We start from the raw sequence: 5,688 nt of genomic DNA, 5'->3' as shown, positions 1-5,688 counted from the left end.
GCACTCCTTGCTGTCCCCTCTGTCTGTCCTAATACCTCTGACTCTCAGGTAAAATGAAACCATTAGGATATATTAGCTTAACAGACCACTAGAGCTACAAAAGGTAAATTTAAGAGGGTAATCAAATGGTGTCTAAAACCAATATCGGAGACTTCCCCACTTTGCTATAAGCAGTCTACCCGATGCTCTCCTCATTACACCTAAACTGATGCCTTAGCTCATAACATCCTCCTATTCTAAAATCCATAGAAATATAAGCGTTTGCTTGATAGAGCTTCTCATTGGGGGGGCAACCCATCTCTGTGGTCCCAAGTCCTTATTGACTTAAGGAAAACTCTTATTCATGTGAGGAGGAAACTGATTGGGGTCAACACGCGCCTGACTTATTTCTTAGAGGGTGACTATTTGAAGAGAGTGGTTACAGAGGTTCCAATTGACAATGGGCATTGTCCGTGTCTGCTGAAGACAATCGAACAAGGGTAGAGATGCATCGCCAACAAGACTCACTCCACATTGACTCAGTCATACTGAATGCCCCGGGAATCCCATGTCAGAACTGGCCAGTTCACTTCCTCTGAGGAGGACCTGAACTTCATTTCTGTCCCTTCCGGTTTGTGGAAGTTGCTGGAATCCGGCTAAGAGAGTCAGCTGTGATCTGAACAGAGTCTAACACTACACTCCAAGGGTAAAGTATCGGCAGATGCCCCAACAGGGCCCTTTGATTAGAGCACTAGACTCTCAGGTTCCGTGCCCAGACTTGTCATTGGTGTATGGAAGAGCTGGAGGGACTTTCGGCTTCTCTGACGCTTAGCAACAGCAACCTCTTGGCCCACTTACATTCCCACTCCATCTCCATATCTGGTCTCTAGTTCCCAGTTCTCGCCATTTACTCTTGGCCAAGAAAGTACTGATTTCCTTGGAAGAAGATTGCTAATGTGGATGATGGGCCTTAGATTACTGAGTCTTTGGAATTCTGGAACTCCACACCTTTGGAACCTGGTACCAATTCACTGAAGCTACTAGATACTCATCTGAAAAGGCCCAGTCACGTGTAAACCACAAACTTCCTACCGTGGCTCAATATTACTCTCAACATTTTCATCTGAAGTCAGGACCTAAGTGGGAAGAAACGGAATTCTGTTTGTTATTTGTTGAGTCCATATTTTTCATTCATTTATAATGTTTTAAATTTTTCTGTATCATATTACTCTAGGAAAATCTGTTTTTAAAACATCTCATGTGTGGAGGTCAGGGGAGACCACTGTGTGTTGGTCTTTGCTTTCTATCTTGCTTTGAGACATGCTTTCTTTCTGGTTGTCTACCACTGCGGTACACCTGGCTGGTCCATGAGCTTCCCGGTATTCTGTCTCCAGCTCCTTCCCGCCCTCTTGCTTATGAGCACTGAAGTTGCAGACATATGGGACCATGCCTGACTTTACATGAGTGTAGGAATCTAAACGCAGGAGCTCATTCATGTACACCAAGCTTTTTCTCTGACCAAGTCAACTCCCCAGACCCAAATATTTGATATTTGTAAGATTTTAGTGTTTCATATTTAAATCAGTTTTGACATTCTTTGTTTATCCTCAAATTTAAATAGTGTAATAATCAATAGGCATGATATATGTGTATATATGTATACATATACATATAGTCTAATAATCAATAGTCTAATAATCAATAAGAATGATATGCATACATATATACATATATATACACATATATGGAAGTGATATAATGTTTCATAAACTTATCTCTATGACCACAGTTAATTGGTCTAGTCGGGTGAGTTAGCACACCCAGCATCTCTTTCTTCCCCTCCCCCTCCTGGTAGGAAGACCTAAAATCATTTTATTGGTACGTTACTCAGATGCAATGCATCATTATTCAATATGGCCCCTTTCCCTTTAATTATGTTATACACTTCATTCTACATAATTATAACTTTATACTTTCTGGTCTCCATCTTTTCATATCCCACCCCATCCCCTTCCATTTCCTGTCCAACCTTGGTAACAATTGTATCAACTTCTGCTGCTTCTTGTTCAGGTTTTTAGATTCTACAGTTGTGGAAGTTTGAGTGGAAAAGACCCCCTAGGTTCATGTTGCTGAACACTTGGTCTCTAGCTAGTGGCACCGTTTGGGAAGGTTGTGGAGGCTTTAAAAAGTTGAGCCTTGCTGGGGAAAGGCTTATAGCCATAGCCCAACTCTCCTCTCCTCTCCTCCCCTTCCCTCCCCCACTTCCCTCTTTCCCTCATTCCTCCCCTCCCCTCTCCTCTCCTTCCCTCTCTTCCCCTCCCTTCCCCTCTCCTCTCCTTCTCTCCCCCTCCTGCTCACTCCTTCCTCCTCTCCCCTCCCCCAGCCAGCTTCCTTCCCCTACCCACTTGCCAAGTCTTCCTTGCTAGGATAGATTCTATCCATCTGGAACCATTCGCCTTTCTCCCGTAGATTGCATTTGATCAGAGCATTTTATCAAAACAACAGAAATGTAATATGATATGTGAAGTCATATATAATTTTATTTCTGTGTTTGACTTATTTCACTAACACAATGCCCTCTGCATTTGTCCAGAATGCTTTAGATAACTGGAGCTTCCTTCTGTGAGGTTAAGCATTTCAGTGTGCCTATGTTTAGCTGTCTATCAAGTCCTTTATTGTTTTTTGATGGACAATTTGGTCGATTCTGTTTGGGCTGTTGTGAAGGAAGGAGGAAATACTAGGACTGTGCTGAGTCCCCTGATGGCATTTCTTTTTCCTGTATTCCTGGGGGTCTAATCACATTGGTTCTTTCATCAGCTTAAGAACCCACACACAGTTTTCACATTTGTTAGACAATCTTTTCTTCTACCAAATAGTGAGACAAACACTGCCTTTCTTCTCTTTTTGCTAGAAACCATCTTACCATGTGTGATGTTTTGAATGAGAATGGATCTCACAGGCTCTTATGTTTAAATACTTGGTCCCCAGTTGGGATTCTGGAAAGAGACATGTCACTGGTGGTCGACGTTGAGGTTTCAAAAGATGGGTGCAATTCCCATCTTTTTCTCTGCCTCTAGCTTGAAGTTTAAAATGTCAGCTCTTAGCTGCTACTCCAGCACCATGCCTGCCTACCACTATGGTCACAGGCTCTTTCCTTCTGGAACTATAAAACCCTAATAAACAATTCTATAAGTTACCTTGGTCACAGTTTTATCACAGCTATAGAAAAGTTACTAAACACTAGGTATTGATATTTTGATTTACACTCCCAATAATTAGTGATATCGATCACCATTGCATGTATCTGTTAATTAGTGACATTGGTCACAATTTCAGGGATCTATTAAGTTTTTGTGGCTCTTGCTGTTATTTATTTTTGATTGATCTGGACATTGAACAAAAGTCTTTGAGCATAGTAGGCAAGTGTTCTACGACAGAGCTACTGATCCAGGTATTGTCAGGTCTTTTGGGGGGATGTCTATTCAAAAATTTTGCCCCTTTAAAACTGATTTATTTGGTCATTTTTTTCTTTACTTTTTCCTTTTTATTTCTTTACTCTTTTATAGTTTTAAAATGCTATTATGTTGCGTGAGTTCTTTATGTACTTTGAATATTAATATTTTATTAGCACTTTGGTTGGAAAACTTTTCTCCCCATACATAGACTATCTTTAGATTGCCTTTGTTTGTTTGTTTTTAATTCATTCCCTTTGCTGGGCAGGAGCCTTTTTTACTTTAAGGTAGCTCCATGTGCTTCCTTTCAGCCTTGGGATTTTTCACCCCACCCCCGCCCGTGCCTCTTTGCCTTTAAATTTTCAGCATTTCCCCTATTGCTTATTACTCTTTGTCTCCATTGGCTAATAAATTATTAATTCTATTTTTATTTTAATATTATTGCCTCAATAAAAAAAAAGAAAATAACACTGCATATGTCTATGCATTTCTTGAGGTACACGGAATAAGTGATTGTGGAATATTAATTTCCACATTAGATGTCCTTATGCTAATTTGTGTTTCCTGGAGAGAATGTAGGGCTCACTGGCAGCACTCTGTTTCACTCATACACCTTCTCCTTTGAAGATTCCTTCTGGTAGGTATTTTGTCTGGAGCATAAGAAAGAAGGAGTAAGACACAAGTGTGAGTTTATAGGGCTCGTGTTTCTTCCTGTGGTCCTCCCTTCCTATGTGGTGCCTTCTTCCTGTGGTCCTCCCTTCCTATGTGGTGCCTTCTTCCTGTGGTCCTCCCTTCCTATGTGGTGCCTTCTTCAGCTGTGACACCTTTGTCCGTGTTGAAGTTTGTGGATAGCTGTAGCCTTTTTCAGGTAACACCTCCAAGAAGGAAATGCGAGGAAACCTTAGCTGGTTTCCCAGATAACAATGACCGAGTATCTCCCCCTGTGTCATAGAACAAGAATCTACTGAACACACATTCTCTTCTCTCAGAACCTTTCCTTTTTCCTAGTCATTAGTACTGCCTAAAATTCTGCTCATGATCCAGTTTGTCATTGTACACAGAAGAACAATGATCATTTTTAAGACATGTCTGAGTTTATGTATGTATTTAAGTGTGTGCATTTGAAAGAATGAGTGCATGAGTGCATGTGTGAGAGTGTGTATTACTTTATGTGTAAGTGAGAGTGTGTGTCATAGTTGTGCTTATACATGTGTATCAATGACTATAGGTGTGTTCCTATATGTGTGTGCCTGTGTGAGTATGATTGCATACATGTATGAGTATGTATATGTACCTGTAAGTATGTTAATATGTGTGAATTAAAATGTTCGTGTGTGTGAGTGAATGTGTGTGTGTGTGCCTGTGTTAGTAAATATGTGTGGGTGCAAGTGAATGTGTGTGTGTGTGTGTGTGTGTGTGTGTGTGTGTGTGTATGTGTGTGTGAGCTGTGTATGAGTGTGAGTATGTGTAAGTGTGTCTTTCTTCCTGGACACCTGGACTTGAAGTTTTCCGAATGTTCCTGCAGGAAATCCTTTTCATTGTCTCTGTACTTGGCAGTGTCTCTTCTCAGGAGTATCCAGGGTGTTGTTGTCATCATTTTTGGTAAATTTTCCTCCATCTTTCCTTTCTTCTCCTGTTTAACTATATGCTGTGAATACAACAGCTTATAACATTCTTTGCATTCAAGATCACACCCTTTACTCTCAAATTAATAAGCAGATGCACATAGGATTTTATAGCCATCCCAGGCCAACCCTGTTATGCTGCTCTCTTTTCTATGACAAAAAGAACAGAGCAGTTATCATGTTTAAATACACATACACATACGCATACCTCAACACACATTTGTGCATGCATTCACTCACACACACCCCTTTCCATTGGGAGAGTCCCCTTTTGAGGCTCTTTGTGCTAAGCAGTGTCTTGCAGCACATTGGAAGTGGGAAAGAGGGATCATGAGGCAACACTGCTGTAAATCTGATGTCACTTTTCCTCTTTTCTTACATTTAGAGATTTTCCACCCTTAGCAAACTTCAGAATGGAAGCTGATTTCAATTGTCTGGAGGGAAATATTTCAGAAGCCAGGGGACTGACTGATCTGTGCTAGACTCAAGAAGAGTCCTATGTAAATTCTTCTACAGCCACACACCAGGCAAGACTGCTTTTTCCTTTCCTTTTCTTTCTTTCTTTCCTTTTTTTTAAATAAGGAGTCCTCACTGTGGCAAAGCACCCATCAGCTTATGCAAATTCCTGTGGG

Source organism: Mastomys coucha, unplaced genomic scaffold (assembly GCF_008632895.1).
Source record: "Mastomys coucha isolate ucsf_1 unplaced genomic scaffold, UCSF_Mcou_1 pScaffold23, whole genome shotgun sequence".
In the NCBI taxonomy this organism is placed as follows: Eukaryota; Metazoa; Chordata; class Mammalia; order Rodentia; family Muridae; genus Mastomys; species Mastomys coucha.
Note: the sequence above shows the minus strand (reverse complement) of the source record.